General features: G+C 46.8%; 1 protein-coding gene across 3 annotated transcripts in view; it reads left to right on the forward strand.

Moving 5' to 3' along the window:
- Positions 1-19,690, forward strand: part of CCDC91 (coiled-coil domain containing 91) — a 1,837,163-nt gene that overhangs the window by 1,010,274 nt on the left and 807,199 nt on the right. The gene's annotated exons all lie outside the window — the stretch shown is intronic.

Raw genomic sequence — 19,690 nt, forward strand, 5'->3', positions numbered from 1 at the left:
TGTATTTGAGGTAAGCAATGTGATAATATTTTCTAAAATGATGGTGGCATGGTGAGCTGTATAATAATTGAAAAAGAAATGTTGAAAATGTAATTGACAGACGTGAATAGTACACGGTTTATAGAATTCATACATCTTATGCTCTCGAATAATTGATTTGACTCCAATCCTTAGTTTAATTGGAGTACCGCGTGTTTAAATGTACTATATTTCTCCGCTCCACATCTTTGTGTCTTTTATATCATAATGCAGTCAAGGAACGAACAGAAACTCTTCAGGGTTTATTTCTGGCCTTGGCATAAGTTGTACGTTTAGGTCAGTGGTAGACCGCGGATTTCGGAAGGGACTCAAGGTTTCATTTAATTCCAGGTTTGCGAAAGAACTGTTATGCTGGTTTATGCGTCAGCTTTATCTTGGTGAAGTGTATGGTCTTCTTAGGGGCAGTTCATTTAAAAAGAAAACATGTTTTTGGTCACAAAGGGTAGAGAGCTGGCAGGAGTGAAAGTCGAAACTCTCTTTGTAACCACAGACCAGGAAGTGTGGATATGGCATTGTAACCAAAATTGCTCTCTATGATGTTGCAGCAATAATTCATGTTAGCATACATGCTTTTTTGCTAATATGAACCCGTCTGCCTACATCAATTCATAGTTGTGGTCTAGACTTTGGATTTCCATGCTGTGTGTATTGAATTTGTCAAAGAAAGAACACAGTTCACTGTTGTTAACAATTTGCATACTTAAAGCTCTTGACATGCGTAAAAGGCTTCCTATCCAAATATGGTTTTATAACATAAAATGTTATTTGGAATGTTATTTGAGAAACCCTCTGGAGTGAGTCAAACATCTATAGTGACCTTGCCCTATCTCCAGCATTCAGGAAGAAGTGTATAGGAATTAGACACAATTAAAACTAGGAACTTTAAATAATGTTTGTTTGACTTGCATCCACCATCGTATCCCCCTTCCCAAAAGACTCTCTCCAAGAAAAACAACAATGGGCTCATGACATGTACAGTGCCCATGATAAAGTTTAAACTGCCTTAAGAAACGTGTATTTTTGATTTGATAGTAAGGTTTTTGCTATTTGCTAAATATGCACACACCACATGTGTTTTTGCACACCCAGTTCTGTACTTCATATTCATGTAGATAGATTCAGGGGGTGATACACTGACGATCAAAATTTGTTTGGGAGACGATTGCTTTTGATATGTAACTGATATTATATGTAGCCTTCACAGGTGTTGTTTGATACTGATATCCCTCTCAACTCACTCGACAGTAGAAGATGAGGAGCCACACTGTACTTACGTATTCTTTTTGCTGCAAGTTAAGCTACTCACTGGCAATGGAGCGCTCATGTGCTTTTTGTTCTTTTTCTTTTTAAAAAAACATTTGAGTTAGCACTTGTGAAGTAACCACACGTTTTGAGACTGAAACATGTAAACTGGCTAGACACAAATTAAATTACAGTAAATACTGAAAAGAAACTCGGTTGTGGCTGGTACAGAATAGGCTTTTTTTTCTTCTTCTGCCTCTCCGCTTCTCTTCCTGACTCTGAGTCCTGAATCAGAAAGCACACATGCTGCCCTAGGCCAATCACGGTGGTACTGTCACCATGACAGTAGCGTCATGATTGGTCTGAGTGCCCTGGTTCGGCTCCCAGACAGCGAGTGAGTGCCTGTGCATGTTCTCAACCTAGTTGGCTGTGTAATACAGCCAGTGGAGAACATGCAAAGTTTGCGTGACTGTTTGTTCGGCCCAAGATGGCCGGCCAAACCGTCATGCGCACTTTTACATTTTTTTGTATTAGTCTTTAATAATTTTTGTTAAAAGAAAGAAAACCAAAACAGAACAGAAACATATAAAAATGACATCCACAGTGTACAGCAGTGGCAATCAGATCTAGTTATACATTACAAGCTCTCAATCTTTAATATGGTGCATATATCAAAGTATTCTATAAGACAACTTAGACATTACAAATCCGGTCACCAGCCTCTATACATATTTCAACCCCAGCAGGCTTAACAAGGCTTACAAGCACTGGGAACTCAAAGGGCAAGAACTTGTGAACATTCCCACAGAAATATCAGTCAAAACAAGCTTTATTCGACATAGTCATAAAAGCATTACGGATAAAGATATATTTATAAAAATAGAGTTAGAACTTACACAGGTATTATTTAAAAAATTTAAAATTCATTACAATAAGAAATTTCATCATGTTAAAATGCATCAAGTATTCAGGATAAAAGTGATTATTCAACAGCCTATCCCTTTAGATTTTTATTTCTGATAATCCATGCCCATCCTAAAAATTTCCCCACAGCTATATATATTAAAGGACTTGGGTTTGTACAGATGATTCTAGCAGCCACAATTCCACTCCGAGTACCCAGTAGTTTAGCCATGGGCCGCAACCAGACTCTGCGCGGGGCAGAGTATGCCGGACATGCAAAAAGTAGATGACTAACTGTTTCTTTGGGATCTGGGCAAGATGGACAGGAGGCGCTTCCACCGTTAGACCATCTGGATGTGAATGCTCTGACAGGGATGCTACCGAGTCTCAGTTGGAAATAGAGCTTTCTATCCAGTGGCTTCGTTATGTCGTCCCAGAATGGCTCAAAAAGAGGCTCACCCTTGAACTCCATAAACACCCCCGTTAGTGAAAGTGGGGGAATGGTCCTAAATAGTTTTGAGGATATCATCTCCCAATACAATCGCTTAATCGCCTTTTTCGAGGGGAATGTGGCATTGGTTGGGTCTTCCCAAGTCTCCGCCAGACCCAGCTCTCTGAGAACCACTCTAATTTCAGAGAGCCATTTTATCTGGTGAAAGACATCACTTTTAATAATGTCCAGAAGTCCCATGGCAAATACTTTCAACTCTGGCGTTACCCATATTCGCCTCCAATATAATACTGGGCGGAGGTTTGCAATAATCTCGATTGGTTTCATGCCAAGATCCTGAAGAACCGGGCCCATGGGGGTACTATGTGGTAGCATGATAAGATTACGTAGGAATCTATTTTCAGAGACTGTTAACTTACTTAGATTCCCATGCCCCCATATCTCAACCCCATAAAGTGAGGCGCTCACAGCCTTTGCATTATAGACCATGATTGCAGGGGCATTGGTTTTGTCAGGGACTTGGCATGTTCTCTGGTCAGTGCCCCTGCAATTTGCCTATGCTTTAGAGTAGCTAGGTCAATCTGTCCATTCCACCGGAGATCATGCTGAAGGGTAACACCCAGATATGAGAATGATTTTACTCGTTCCAGGGGTAAGTTGTTCATCAACACCTTCCCTCTAAATGACGTGTGTTGATTAAAAGTCATAAATTTACTTTTTAAAACATTAATTTCCAGGCCGTCGTCAATGCAAAATGTTTCGAAGATCCCAAGTGCTTTTTGCAAACCACCTGAGGCAGTCGTCAGCAGACATAAAAATTGGTATTTTGGCGCCTGCTAAAATCAGAGCATCAACATTTGCCTCTATCAGGACCTTTGCCACATTATTTATGTAGAGAGAGAAGAGGGTCGGTGCTAACACGCAGCCTTGGCGCACTCCTCTCTCTACCGGACACTGATTTGTGACACGTCCCGGGGGGCCCCATCTTATCTGGGCATAGTTATGCTCATGCAATTTGACTATCAGGGAAAGAAGGTAAGAGGCATGCCCATGTCGTTCAGGACAAACCAAAGATTTGCACGCGGGACGAGATCAAAGGCTGCCCTCAGATCAATGAAGGCAGCATAAAGGCTACCCCACCCCAGTTGGACAGTCTTCCAATAAAGCATGGCAAAATGAAGGACTTGGTCGACTGTGCCTACACAGGCTCTAAAGCCCGTTTGAAGATGAGACAGAATATTCGTCTCACGCTCCCACTCGTGGACTTTATTTAATACCAGTCTACCATAGATCTTCTGGATGGTATCAATTAGACTGATCGGGCAATAATTGCCTGGGAGCGATTTGTCGCCCTTTTTGAAAACAGGGATTATTTCCGCCCCGTTCCAGGATTCGGGTATTGGAGATTGTGAGGCGGCGACCCGGGCCCCCCTACCCCGAAAACGCCCCCATCCACCTGTATTTCCTTCCGTTCCGCCGGGACTGCATGCCCGCGAACGCTTCCCGATGACAGCAATAGGAGAAGGCGAAACCCCCGTGACCAACGGAATCCCGCCCTCCTCTCTCTTGCAGGAGCCAACCAGAGACCTGCGACCAGAGGAAGGACAACCCTCTGACCCCGGAAGTACCAACCCCGTGGCAGCGTCAGAACAGGGAAAAGCCGAGACCTGGGACCAGAACGTTGTTGGAGTATCGTGGCAGGACAGTCGAACTGGAGCCGTGGAAGGAGAAGAGGAGAACGAAGAAGACGTGTGGACGGAGGACTGGTGGAGACCCGAGGAGGTGGCTGGAGAGCGGCCGTGACTCACCGGAGAGTCACGGCGGACCGTGTGAGTACCCGTATTCCCCCTCAGAGCTCGCTAGGTGCTCCTGATAGATCCTGTGTAAATATCTCCCTTTTAGGCACGTACATAGTCGTAAGAGCACTGTAGAGATTGTAAAGCACCCTCACTTTTGTAAGTATCCTCCCCCCCTCACGCCCTTGCCTGACACGCTCTCGTCTTTACCTCCCCCTCTCGATTCCTCCCCTCCTCACAGTCACTCCTTTCTCTCCCGCACGTCCCGGGTGACGGTGGTAGGGTTCTCCTGAGAACCCCGGTGGGACTAACCGGTCTCTTGTTTCTCTCACTTACCTCCGAGGTTCCTCCCCGACGTCGGACCCGCCAGAAGACCCGGCAGCCAGGAACTGGATCCAAGCCCGACGGAGAACCCGGACCCTCGAACAAAGACTCTGTTCTCACGTTCCCGCTCATATTTCCTTGCCATAAACATTAATAAAAACCGGCATAGCCCACTACATCCGGCCTCCTTGCCTGCTTTTCCAGCCTGCTGTCCGCTCACCCTCACAGGGATCCACAGGCTATCATGTTTGCCAGTATTAATATATACTTTCCCCAGAGTTTTCTGTTATTTAGGAAGATGTCAGACGGGACACCATCTATTCCTGGCGCCCTTCCAGGAGTCCAATGCATGTTGTATATCCAAAATAGTAACCGCATCTTCCACCCAGGGGGTATATACAATCCCTTCTTTCTGTTCTGAGGGTAGTTCCAGCCCTTTGGCGTATTGGGGCCTAAAGTGAGCTAACCAATCATCCTGGGCTACCCAATTTTGGGGTTTCTCTGGGCGGCCTTCAGATCCCAATTTCAACAAGTCCCAAAATCGTTTGGAGTCCTTGGTTGAGCTAGCCTCTTTAAGCTCCTCCCATTTTTATTCATCCCAGGCGCGCTTTGATTTTTGGATAACAGTTTTATACGCACTCCTAGCTTTACGAACACTTGCACTGGGTCCGGTTTTTATAGCCTGCCCTAAATCCAGCCGTGCCTTCCTACATTCTTTATTATACCACCTCGGGGATTTATCGTACATAGTTTTGTTCGGGTTATTTGTTTTAACAAATAGACCTTTTATTTGTGAAAAGAAGGTTTCATGCACCTCGTTTGCACTATCTCTCTCTGGGGTTGAAGGTTCGGCACTAGTGCAGGCACTCAATTCCATAATGGCTTGCTCTAAATTCTTTAAAATAAAGTTAATGTTTGACTGGCTTTCGACGACTTTGGCCCACTTCAGGTGGCGCATATCATTTGCAAGGAGGACGGCTTGGGAGCTTCCATCACTTGGGCCCTCTACTGTCACTGGCACTTCCCAATAGGAAAAAAGTCATACATAGGGGGTTGTGGTCACTCTCTAGACGGTCAACAACCATCATGTCTTCTAGATGGTGCCACAACTCGAGATGGACTAATATGTAGTCAATTCTACTCTCTCTATTGCCGCTCTTAAATGTGACCGCACCCATCCTATCTTTAGGGGTTCTGCCATTGGCTGCCCTTAATCCTTTATTTAAGCAGATAGAGTTAATCTGGATCACCAGATCAGTCCACCTTTCCACAGAAATATCAAAACATGTGTTCCTAACTAAATGTGTAGTGTTGAACTAGATGTCTTCACCCTGGTGTTTCTGACTCGCTACTAGCTAGATAACTCTGATATAGACTCCAGAAATTTTTGGGGCAGCTCTGAGGGGGAAGTACCTTGCTGTATAGTTCAGATTGTGTTACAAAAGATCATGTCTTTAGACCATTCTGCTATAGTGGGTGCAGGGCCACTGGCCCATCGCATTGCTGTTCTGTGCTTCCCTTCCAGAAGACCCATGTCAACTAGGCGCTGTACATCCTTCCGCAGTTGTCTAGAATGCCCCAAGAGTGCCAGCATTGGGTTGGGGGCCAGGGGAAATGTCACTGAGTTTTAAAAATATTAACATCTAGAAGTTAGCTATGTCTAGGCATGTCCAGGCAAGATTATTATTATTATTATTATTATGCGTTCTTATATAGCGCTCGATTACCCGTAGGCATCTCGGCGCTTGCCTTGGGAACCCGTCCTGGCTTCCCCAAGGTGAAAGCCAGGCATCCCGCCGCGGGGGGGGCCGTAGTGGAGATTAAGCAGGCTAATGCCCAGAGCTGCAGAGTGTGAACCCGTGATTCGAGTAGGCACCGAAATGAGAATTATCGAGTCCATGGATATTTGGGCTCAAGACCCTGCCGCGTCGGGAATTGAAGCCTGGTCCCGGGTCTGACCTCTGCTTCAGGGTCTGCCTCCTCTAACCAGTGAGCCACACTTCTCCAAAGTGCATTACCCCACTGGATTGGTTCTACTTCTCTCACACTCAGCCGAATCACAAAGGCTGTATCTATGCTGCAGAGCTGGAGTGTAATAGATTATGTTTAGAAATTTGAACTGTATAAGTCGGTGCCTACAGTTCAGGGAAATTCGGTGCGTAGATTCACAACAGTAACGCCAAGTGGCGTAGTCAAGAACCATGTTCAGTTAGTTTTGCCATCCCAGCCTCGTCTTAGTGTGCCTCGTCTTAGTGTATGCGCTTTTACGTTAGTCTTGCACTATACCATAAATGATGGACACTATCTTGTTAGGGAACTTAGTGCACAATATAAAAGATAAGAGGGTAAACATGGGTGGTTCCACCATATCTTCTCCAAACAATTCACGGAGGGCATGCATAAACCTGAAGAAGTGAAATCGTGCCAGCGGTGTCACATTATGGCCTTCAGCTTCAATCTCAACCCAGTTACTGGCCACGCCGTCGAGAAACAAGTCACCAATTTTGGTTATCTGGAGAGTCGCCCGCCCCATAACGACCTCCCTTTCCTTGCAGGGTTGTAACCAGTGGCACCACTCCAGCAGTGTCAGAGGGGAATAAAATATGGCACTCGCCTGTCTCTTTAATAGGTTATGCCAAGCATGCACTGTAGCATTAATAGAGTCCAATATGCCAACTCTGCTGGATGGGACGTTGAACAGCAGGCTCTGGAGAAGGGCAGGCCCTGACGCCACCTTTTCGATTTGCCAGTGAGGCAGGGTATTGCTCTGATGTATCCAGTAATAAGCATGCGAGCATTGCGCCACCCTGTAGTAAAGCTCTAAGTCTGGTGCCCCCAAGCCCCACATGGAATAAGGGAAAGAGAGAACATTCCACTGGGCGCGGGCTGTTAACCAGCCCATACCAATTTCGCCAATAGCGATTTATCGGCTTTAAAAAAATGTGAGGTGAAGACCATAAATACATTAAGGAACAAGAATAAAAATCTGGGTAACACCACCATGTTCATCAGGGAGATACGGCCCAGGGGCGATAAAGGCAAGAGGATCCAGCGCTCCACCTCATCTTCCAATCTATCAATTGCCCAGCCGTAGTTCTCTGTGAAAACAATCTCTGAGTTCGTATGCACCTGTATTCCCAGGTAATGTACCGGTTCAGTGGATCAGGTGATAAGGAAGTCCAATTCAATAGGCTCCATGGCCGGAGTTAAAGAGTAGATGGTGGATTTTGTCCAATTGATCTTAAGACCAGAGAATTCCCCGTACCGCACTACCTTCCTCAGTACTGGGAACAGATTTGACTCGGGGTCTCTGATATAAAAGAGTGTGTCATCGGCGTAAGCGGAGACTATCAAGTTGCAGCCCGGGAACCTTTTCCCCCTATGCCCGTGATATTCTCTGAGGGCCCAGGCCAGTGGTTCGGCCACTAAGGCATATAAAAGTGGGGATAGTGGGCACCCCTGAGGAGTGCCCCTGGAAATCTTAATCAGGCCAGTCACCAGGTCGCCCACCCTAATCCTGGCTGTAGGGACACGATATAATACTGCCACTAACTGTAGAAAGACTTCCCCTTTGCCCATCCTCCAAAGCACAGCTGACATAAAGGTCCATTCTATGGAATCAAAAGCCTTCTCAGCATCCAGGAAGACCGCTGCCGCTTTAGTCTCTGGTTTAGTGTGCTGTATCGCCCCAAACACAGTACGTAAGTTGTATGGCAGATTAAGTTTCAGTACAAACCCCGCTTGTTCAGGCCCAACCAGTTGTGGCACCAGTGGGGCTAAGCGATTAGCTAATACTTTAGCAAATAGTTTAGTATTGACGTTAAGTAAAGAGGGAGGTCTGTACAAGGAGCATTCCTTGGACGGTTTGTTCGGTTTTAGGAGAGTTGCTATCAGTGCGTCCCGCATGGAGGGGGGCATCTCCCCACGCTCGCCCATCTCCCCGAACAGTGTGGTCAAATGTGGCAACAGGAGGTCTTTAAACTCCTTATAAAAGGCAACAATAAGGCTGTCTAAACCCAGCGCTCTACCAGAGTGCATAGTCTTTAAAGCAGTGAGAACGTCCGTCAATTCCAGTGGTCTCAGGAGGTAGTACCTGTGCACATCAGCCAGCCACGGCAATTTGATGTGTTCTAGGTAATCCAATATTGTTGCATTATCAGTAGACCCTTTGGAGCAATACAATTCTGAGTAGTACTGACTAAATCTTTCAGCTATGCCTGCCGGGTCTTTATTTGCCTCACCTGATGCTGAGTGGAGTTCAGTAACTCCCGCCGTTTCCCTTCTGCCTCGCTGCAATGCTGCCAGAATTGCTCCAGGTCTTTCACCTTCCCCATATGTTTTGGCTATCGCATACTTCCCCATATTCTTAATCTCATTATCTGCTACTTCGTAGTATTCCTCTAATGTCTTTTTTAATTCTTCTGCGCTCTGGTCATCTCCCCCTGCTAAAACCTCCTGCTCGAACTCAGCTAATCGTTTTTCGAGAATTTCTAACCGCCCCCATAGTGATCGAAGGACCCCTGAGTGTTTTGATATAGCAATCCCACGTATAAAAACCTTGAAGGTTTCCCAGACTGTGGCAAACTGGCTCACCAAGCCTATATTGGTTTCAAAGAAAGTCTCAATAGCTTCCGATTGTTCAGCTTTAAAAACACTGTCTGGCAATGAGTACGGCGGGAATCGCCATGTGAATGGGGCTGGTTTCTTCTGTGGGCATTCAATTTCTAGTTGTATTAGCGAGTGGTCAGAATATGAACGAGGGTTTATCATGCAGTCTCAAACATAGTTGAGTAATGTCCTGGAGATGAACCAATAATCTATTCTTGGTTGAAGGATATGAGGTGAGGAATAGTGGGTGAAGCCCCCGCCCCCGACGACGGCACGCGCCATGCATCTACCATGTCTAATTGGGTAACAGCATCCTTAATAGTTTTGGCTGCAGCAGACAGGTGCCTGGCAGGGCCTCCAGAGCGATCTAATGTCGGGTCTAGGAGGCAATTGAAGTCTTCCCCCCCCCCCCCCCCCCCCCCCCCCAAAATCAGCAGAAGGCAGGTGTCTCCTCGCAATCGTTCCGGCAGGTCTCGAAAAAATTGTGGGTTGTCATAACTTTGACAATAAATATTAGCAATGAGCAAGTCCATACCCCGCCCCCTACACCTAGAAATAGCATACCTGCCCCCAATGTCGGACTCAATAGCCCCTATGGTAATATCTGACTTAGGGTTGCCCCATGTGAGTACCCCCCTTTTGTGTGTGGAAAAGCCAGCCGCATGGAAATGACCATGCAATCGTGTGAGTAATTTACTATCCATAGGCTAGTGGGTCTCCTGCAAAAGAGAGACATCTATAGCATGTCTGGTAAGATACCCTAATACTTCTTGTACTTTTCTGAAGTCATTAAGGCTCCTCACATTCCATGTGAGGAATCTAACTTTAGTACCATGTCCTTTATATTTGATAGTTTATTCTTGTTTTACCTGGGCTAGTGTTGCCTGTCTTGCTACACCATATTCCTGATTGCAGAAACGCCCGCCCAGAGGTGCATATACAAGCATTAAGTACACTGTGATCAATTCATCAAAGCAATGAGGCTCCCCCCCCTTCCCACGCAAAAGAAAAAGCTGCTGCCGCCCCAGTTGGCTTTTTTCACTCGGGGGACAGTTACTAGCTTTCCTTCCAAAGAGCGCAGCGCTCTACCAGGGACATACCATTCACAGCGTCTGCTCAGAAATTCAGGGCCACTAACCATCAATGACTTAAAAACAGTACACAATGCTTTGTATTGTGCTCGTTTTGTTAGTGAACCAGTCAAATTGCCAAAGTCCATCTCTGGCTGAGACAAACCTTGGTATGCCTGTTAGCAGCCGAGCTACCGCATTTTGCACTAGCTGGAGTCTGTACAGATGTTTTATTTTTTTCAAATTCAGGTAAAGACTATTGCAATAATCCAGCCATGACAAAATGAGGGCTGAGACTGCTGTCCTAAAGCAATCCTCTGGACGGAAATTTTGTATTTTCTTCAGGATTCTAAGGAGGTAAAAGCAAGTCGCTACTACTCCGCTGACCTGATCTCCAAAGTCAAGTTTATGATCCATGATCACTCCCAGGTTCTTAGCTCCAACCGTGAGGGCTGGAGGCTTGCCCATTTCTTCGGGCCACAGGTCTGGTGTCCAGAGATTGGGATTGTTCCAAAATATAATGACCTCGGTTTTGCCTGCATTAAGTTTCAGGCAGTTGGAGGCCATCCAGCCAGAGATATCTTTCAGGCAATCATGACATCTAGAGGCCATTTCCGCTTCTTTCCCTCCTTGTATGGACAACACAATTTGTGTGTCATCCGCATATGATGTTAGTTGAAGCCTGTAGGATCTTATCAGTGCTGCCAGTGGACTAACATATATATTAAAAAGCGTTGGACTGAGGGAGGACCCCTGAGGCACCCCGCATGGGAGGGCGAAAGGCTTAGATCTATCCCGCCCCAAATCTTCTGTTTGTATTCTGTCAGCCAGAAAATATTTCAGGAGGCTTCAAGCCCTACCCTGCACCCCCACCATTGATAATCGGTCCATCAAAACATCATGATGGACCTTATCGAAGGGTGCTGACAGGTCCAGTAGAATCAGGACAGCCACACCTCCCTGATCGACCGCTACTCTAACCTCCTCACTGGCTTTGATAAGAGCTAGCTCCGTGCTGTGGCCTGCAAGAAAGCCGAACTGAGTGGGATCAAGTGCGTTGGACAAGGGTCCAAGGGAGACCAGGACTGAGATGCCAATAAAAGGTTCATGACCTCCGTAGTCTCCAGAGATTTAAAACCCTCTAGCCTATATTATGCCAACGTGGCCACGGACATAGGACTGGCTGTCGCGTCACCCACCTCTACTTTAGAGTTGGAAAAGGAGGAAAAGATAGCTTCCACCTTGTCAAGAAAGAAGGAGGCTAGCAATTCACACAGTGCTGGACTACTATGTGAGTTAGATTTGGTTGGATTAGTAAGGTTGATGATGGCCCTAAACAATTCTCTAGACGAGGATTTGGTAGACCTTCAGCATATATCCATAAAACATAATACCGTGGCCTGAGTGCCACCCCTCCCCCACGCAGTCTGCCCTATAGGCTGTCGCTTGACTACAATGACACACAGTTGGACCTGAATCGAGGTAAATATACCCATTTTAATCAAATGCATGCATTAATGTGCAAACGGATATGTCCCCCTGCTCTTCCAGGAAGCAAGGGCTGGTTCTCTTCATTAGTGTACATCCCAAAGCGATCTCCATTGCCATCTGCTCATCACAAGCCGTAGAGGGTTCTCGCTGGCACGCCTTGCTAGTCTTGTTCCTCCAGATCGCCCCCAGCGGCCTCAGCCAATTTCTCTGCTTCTTTATTTCTTACAACTGGTTTAATGTAATCCTTGAGGGCTTAATGCAAGGATTTAAGATCTAGGAATATCTTGGGCTTTCTGTTCATGATGACTCTCAGCCTGGCAGCGAAATCTGTGCACCCTCATATTGTACATCTCTTATTTCCCTGGCCTGCAGTAACGCTGAATCCTTGTCTCTGTAGTGTAGGAGTTTGTCAATAATGGGGCAAGGCGGCTCCCCTTGAGGAGGCTTAGGACCAAGGGAGCGGTGTGCATGCTCAACGACAAACATAGAGGAAAAGGTATAGCGGCCTAATAGCGTAACTAGCTGCTTCTCGATAAATACATCCATACTGCCTGTGGGTGTTGTTTCCGGAAGGCCGTAAGTCTAATATTGTCGGGTGTCGGACAGCTTTGTCTGCTTGGCGACCAATACGGTTGGTCGAGAGGGAGGGCAGGTAACAGGCAGTTATCTGTTGGCACCAAATCCGCAGTTTAGATGGCTGTTCGGCACACGTAGAAGTCCAGCTCTACCTCCAGCCTCCGCCAGCGGGTAGATGCACTTTCTCCGGGCAATGACTATAAGGTGACTTAGCTCCTGCTATGGAAGAGTGTGCTCGGGTGATACGCTAGGTCTCTTCAATGCCAGGATAACTTCTATGGCGTTAATTTGTGGCATGTGATGACTGCCAATTGCCGTCCCCCTCTGTGTAAAAAGTAGGGGTGGTACTCACCGCATCTCCACCCCTACTGTCCTACTGTCCGCCTGTGAATGTGAATCAACACGCAGTCCGAATGGCGCTTGTGACCTGACCCAGGCCGCACTTCTGTGAGTGAGAGAGCTCCTGTCTCAGTCAACTTGGTTGTCCTACTTCACTGTCACTATCGCTACAGGGCAGCAGTAGCCCTCTATTCTTTCCTGGGCCAGCAAGCTCCGCTAGGGCAGGCCTCTAGCACTCAGCCTCGTTGGGGAGTGGACACACTGTATTCACGCACTCCGGCGCCGATAATTAAGGCTGTAGATTCCTGCCAAGTCGGGTGCTGTCTCAATGCGCAGCCATCCTAAGCCCTGGCTAGCTCCGCCCCCGTCATGCATACTTATTGTGCACAAATCACTCCTCCTCCCTGTGACACCAGCCCCGCTCTAACCTAGCCCTGTAGCTGCAAAAAAAGAAAATTATTATTTTGTTATTTTTATTCGATTTTTCTTTTTTCCACTGCTCTGAGAGCAGTGGGGCGTTGCTCATCCACGCCAACCTACATAAAGAATCACACAGCAGATCGATACACCAAATGCCACTGATGAGCCAGACTGTTATTCTTAACTGACCAGAGTGGAACTCTTGGCAGCCAGACAGGGATCTTGCACTGCCATTGAACACAAGATTGAAACTGTCTTTATCGACGTCAACCTCCTTCGCGCAGACCTACGAAAGGTAGCTGATGAAGTGAAATCTGCAGAGGATAAATCACAGAATTACAGGGGAAGGTAAAGACTCTCAAGACCCAAATGACCTTCATCACGGCATTGGGTGCGGACTGAACTTAGACCTGAAGGGTCTCTTTGAACTGTTCATCGTGGAGAGGGTGCACAGGGCCCTGGTGCCGTCCCCAAGCCCAGGGGCGCCTCCTCAGGCTCTCATTGCCAAGATATTGAACTACTGTGACAGGGACTGTATTATTCAAGTGGCACAAGAAGGGTCAGTCCCCCAGTTCGGCAACACCAAAATTGCCATCTACCCAGATTACACAAAACAAGTGCAGGAGCAACATAAAGCATCAAACAGTAGTTAAGGGCTCTCAACCTTAGGTATATGCTTCTGTACCCAGCAAAGCATAACGTCCTAAACAAAGAGAAGGCCCACTTCTTAGAGATACTGGAGGATGTCTGGGAATGGCTTGAGATTAGAGGTGAACCTGCAGACTCCCTATCCGGTGCCAGACATTTTTGGGTATCGGGAACACGCACCAATGGACCTTCTGGTTGAGGCCAAGAGAGGATGACCAGTCCTAACTCTTGCCCTCTGGAATCTCCAAAAATAACGATTACTGAGAATGGTACTATGCAACTATCCACCATAGACAGGCTAACTGATGCACAGGTTGGGGATCCGCAGGCGCAGTCGGATGAAACTGATACGGATCTCTCCAGTCAAGCACAGGACATTGTGCCTGATACCCTGATTGGCATGGAGGGCGAAATGGGGGGTGTATGAGCAGCATGGATGATAATGCATGACGGAGAGGGGGTTAGAATGTGGGTTGCATGCACAGCTGTTATTAATGTATGTACTGGCAAAGGTAGTTGGCATATAGAGTCTGTAGTTTCTGTGCCCATGCCTTGGGTGGGTGGGGTGTGCCTGGGGCCTCCTGGGTTGAGGTAACATATGCTGTTTATTAGTTCTGTCACTGTACCGTGTGCTCCATCCTGTTGCTTGCTAGTGAGGACATATAGGTTGCGAGGTTATAAAGATTGGTAACATTGTTGACTGTCGGGGATGCTGTCTGAAAGGTGAGTATTAGCTAGTCCTTGTTGTACTGCCTGGGGATGCGGTGTGAGTCTTGGCACTTGTGGTGGGTGGACATATATATATTCATATGTTGTACTATATTTGAACGTGGGTGGGATTTGTTTCACGATGTTTGCTTAATCTTACAGTGGTTCAGCAGCAAAGGGGTGGTGGGCAGGTGGGGAGATGATGCATGTCATATACTGAAACCATGAATGGTGGGCACATAGAAAGTCCTGGCCTGGAATGTCTGGGGGCTGGGTACATATGTAAAAAGATACCAGGTACTCACCTTCTTTAAGTGCCACAAAATCGACATAGCATGTTTACTGGAAACTCCCATGAACGCCACATGTGCCACTAAATTAGCCAAGAAATGGAGAGGTCAAATATATAATTCCTCCTTCTCTACCTATGCAAGAGGCACACTGATCTGGGTGGCCCTGGGAGTCCCATTTTCTCTCACATATATGGAGGTGGATGTAGAGGGCTGGTATGTCCTCACACAGAGGTCCCTCGACAGCCAGGATGTGTCCCTTCTTAGTAAGTACGCTCCTAACACCGATAATCCTGCCTTTTTTCACACAGTGCAAGACCCCCTTACCAATGAGGTTCCCTTGCCATTTCTGTGGCTGTGTGACTTCAGTTGTATTTTGGACCCTTACCTGGACAGGGCCCCGGCAAGACCACGCACAAAACCACACGTGACGGCTGCACTCCGGGGGGTCATGCCCAAGATAGAGTTGGTGGACTTATCACATCAGAGAAATCCAGATCGCAGCCTATTCACTTGTCATACTAATACACATAATACGTACAGCAGATTGGCCATGGTACTGGTTGCAAGATTCCCTAGGCTGGATGACATTCATGTCATGCACTTGGCACAGTTGCTATCTGACCATTCTCCTGTTTATTGTGCTTTTGTCTTGCGGGGGATGTATCGATGGGAGCCTGATCTTGGCGGATGCCTGTGGATATACTAGAAGATACCATGGGACGAACTGCACTGTCACTTTCCTATACAGGTTATTTCGAGTCGAACTGGGACACTGTAGGGAATAGATCTGTGGAATTGGAGGCCCTCAAAGCTGTAATTAGGGGTGCCTGTTGGGACTGACTTGTGGGGTCCTTAGGCCGCTCAAGGCCAAGCTATGCAAGGAGGATCAGACACTCGCTCAAATTCAGATGACACACTAACCTAGCTCAACCTCCCTCCAGGAAGAACATGACATACGGGGACGTATAACGGATATTTGGGACTGGCTAGACAAATATACTTTAATACAATGCCGACCTCAATTACATAGCGAAGGCGACAGAACTGGGTGCCTACTGGCCTGGATCTTGCACAGAGAGCATCCCCCCCGGTTACAATGGGTTTAGTTACCCCAGGTGGAACCAAGGTTACTTCCAGGGTGGGCATTGTGGAAGTGTTTCACGCACACTTACAGCACGTATACACAGCAGACCAGAACGTTAGCGCATGCATCTACTCCTCTTTCCTAAAGGGGTTGGCTCTCCCCAAACTCGGACGGATGGCATCAGAAGAGATGGATGAGCAGTTGGGGCTAGAAGAGCTTAGTTCAGCACTTAATATGCTCCCACGAGCCAAGCCGCAAGGTAGCGATGGGTTCCCGCCTGAATTTTACCAAGCATTTTGGGCCATGTTAACACAAGGCCTCCTAGAAGTCTTCACAGAGGCTTAGAAAATGGGGATTTTACCACCGACTGTGCGGGAAGTTGAGATCTGTTTGCTCCTTAAACTAGGAGGTGATGCCACTGACCCAACAGGGTATAGGCCCCTCACAATGATAAACACCAACATTAAGAAACTCAGCAAGACCCTGGCAGTTTTCGTATCACCACAAATGACCCAACTGGTTCATGAAGACCAGTGCGGTTTTATCCCGGGATGAAGCACCTGTGTGAACCCTATTCGACTGATGCATGTTTTGCAGTGAAGTAACACACTGTCTCGAGTAATGCTTGAATTATAATGATACACTACAGCTTTCTTCACAAGACTTACTCCTAGGGCCTTGCACGACTTGACCTCGACAAGTTCTGATTGCTGTTCCTGCTGTGGTGCAGAGAGTGCTGACTTTCAGCATTTAGCCTGGCATTACTGCCTGGTGCAGACTGTCTGCTGCCTAGTAGTCGCTGATATTGCTAGGACCGCACAACTGCAAATATTCCCCTCGCCCCAGTGCTGAATTGTAGGCAGTGTCAAAGGACCAAAAAGTAGGAAACTGTGATATAAAGTTTTACAGTTATTATTGGTGTTGGCCAGGCACAGGGTTATCATCACCTGGATGGGTCAGTGGGCGCCTGCGATAGTACACTGGAAGAAGAACGTATTGGAGTGGACTCTAGCAGAGGAAACATATGAAACTTAGCAGACGAGACGACAAGTTGGTAGAGGATCTGTCAGACTGGAAAGAATTATGTGATATACTCCTAAATCCAGGATCGGATGGATCTTCATCGGAAAGCCATGGGGCTGACAATAGTGTGGGGGGATGGGACACCTACCGGGGGGGAGGTGGGAAATAGTCCTGCAGTGTGAGACTGGAAGTTTTTGTGTGGAGCTTGATGTGCTATGTCAATTGTAAAGCTGAAATTGGTTTATATGGACTTTGTCTCCTACCACATCCATCACTGCCTGGTGATTGGTTTCTTTGTATTGTTCTATAAAAAAGAAAATTAAGGTTATTGGAAAAAAAACTATAACTTTACTGTAACCTTCTTTTTTTCAGTGAATTTCTAAGTTTTTTTTAAATTCTGTTTCCTAACTATATGTCCCTGCAACATTTGGTTCTTTCAGTGAATTAGTACGTTTTTTAAAATTTTATTTCCTAACTATAATGTCTCTGTAACCTTTGTTTTTTTCAGTGAATTTCTAAGGTTTTTATAAAAAGAATTTCATTACTGTAACATGTAATGTTTCACAGTGGACGTATGAGCACCTGCGTAAGTCTGTTAGTGGGTGTATGAGTATGTGTGCGGGGTTCTGTGAGTGGGAGTGTCTCAGGGGCTGTGTGAGTTGATCTATGAGTGCGGGTGTGGGTCTGTGAGTCGCTGTGTGGGTCTGTGACTGATTGTGTCAGACGTTGTGTGTCTCTGTGAGTGGCAGTATGAGTGCTGCTATGGATCTGTGGGTGGATGGGTCTGCGAGGGGGTGTGGGAGCGGGTCTTTGATTTTTTAGCTTTTATATACGTAGTGAATTTAAAGGAGACACCCATGCACTCTGCTCTTTCAAGGAAACCTCATTAAAGAATTAATTTGTCACACTCACCTAAATTGAGATTACGCGCCAATACATTTATGATGCATCCGCTTCTGTTAATGATTTCCGATCATTTTTTAATATGGAGCATTAGTATAAAAGTTTTTGCTTTCTATTCGCCGAGCCCAAGAAGTTAGGATTGTTTCCATTTTACTTAAGTGGGGCTTTACCTGGGGCACCTGCTACGTTTATATATCTAAGTGTTTCCCGTTGATGGTTTAATTTATCTGAAATGAACATCAGTATCATAATGGTATCTTAAGTTTTTCTTAGAAGAATCCACAGTTTTGTAGAAAATGTCTACTTAACTGCTTTACTTTGTACTGGGAAGTTAGTTACTAATTTGTCATTGTGCAAATGTATACTGCTTATTGTACACTACACCTGCATAATGGACCACCCATTTATGTACTTCTCTGTGTCGTTCCTTCCCATTTGTTTCAGTGGGTTAATAACTGTGGATTACTTTTTATGTAAAAAAAATTTGTCACCAAATATCATGATACGTATGTTCCGGTTTCGCTGAAAAGTCGCAAAACTCCAAGACCGGCGCAGATTGCAGAACGATGCATCCAAAGGCCTTTCGGGGGTGGGCTATAAAGCTTTTGGCGGCTCGCCACGTGACTCCTTACTGCTACAGGCACCATTAGTGAGGGAGATCCAGGGATCGCTCTCAGAGGCTCTCGCACCGGCCATCGTTGCGAGCCTAGACTACTTCAGGTAAATCCCACAAGAAGAAATGTAAGAAGTCAAAAGACTCTTCAGCTTCTCCGTGCAGGTCCCATTCATCGGATGGCGTGCATGAACAACACCACAAATGTAGGTCGTCCCTGTGGAGTCTTCAGCTGACACCAGTCCTGCTCCACCCTTCCGTGAGTTTCACAGAGCTGGAGCAACCCCTGTTCAAGTCAGGGAATTTTCATTGAGGGCATGAGTCTCATTTTTGGTGGTTGAACGCCTCTTGAGCACCTTGAAGCCCCAGGAGTTCAGGAGAGACCCCGACTGGGGCTCCACCAGTGAGTTCGCCCTCAGCGCTTGTCGGAATCTCAGGATGCGTTGAAGGATCCGGAGTGGCCCTGGCTGCAAGTTCATGACCGCCCGGGGATGGTTCCAGTTGCACCATTTCCATTATGATTCTAGCGTCCGATACGGACACGGGCTGGCATCGCCCAACATCGGTCCTGGCACCGAACAGGCCCACACAGCAGACATGGAACCATCTTTCATGGAAGAGCACTTTGAGGAACATGAATGGAGGAGATCTGAAGATCCCTATGGCTATTCTGACCATCTAGCATGGTCCATGGCCGAGCATACCTGGTATTAGGACCTAGCTGATGCCAGTGGTCTGGACACTTCACCAGACACTGGCCTTCTCTCCCCTCCCACAATGGCTACGGAAGAGGGGGCTTCCTTTACAATGGTGGTCGGGAGGTCGGTTGAGGTTCTGGACCTTCAGCTGCCCACAGCCAAAGTTAAGACCGCTGTCGTGACAGAGGTGCTTCAGCCAGAACCCATACTCCCTTTAATGAAGCCCTCACAAGCCTCTTGGAAACTGAAGCCAGAGGTCCAACCAGTCTGTCCCTGCCCCCAGCAGTCGCAACCTCAAAGCCTCTTTAGTTTTCCTCATACCATCATGGGCACCCTGTGGTGGCAGGATTCGGCACCGCCTGGCCCAGTGGAGGGAAATCACTTTAGACAAATGGGTGCTTTAGATTGTCAAGAGGAGCTAACCCCTACCCTTCCAACAAAAACTTCCACTTTTGCCACCA

This window comes from Lissotriton helveticus, chromosome 1_1 (assembly GCF_964261635.1).
Source record: "Lissotriton helveticus chromosome 1_1, aLisHel1.1, whole genome shotgun sequence".
NCBI classification, from domain to species: Eukaryota; Metazoa; Chordata; class Amphibia; order Caudata; family Salamandridae; genus Lissotriton; species Lissotriton helveticus.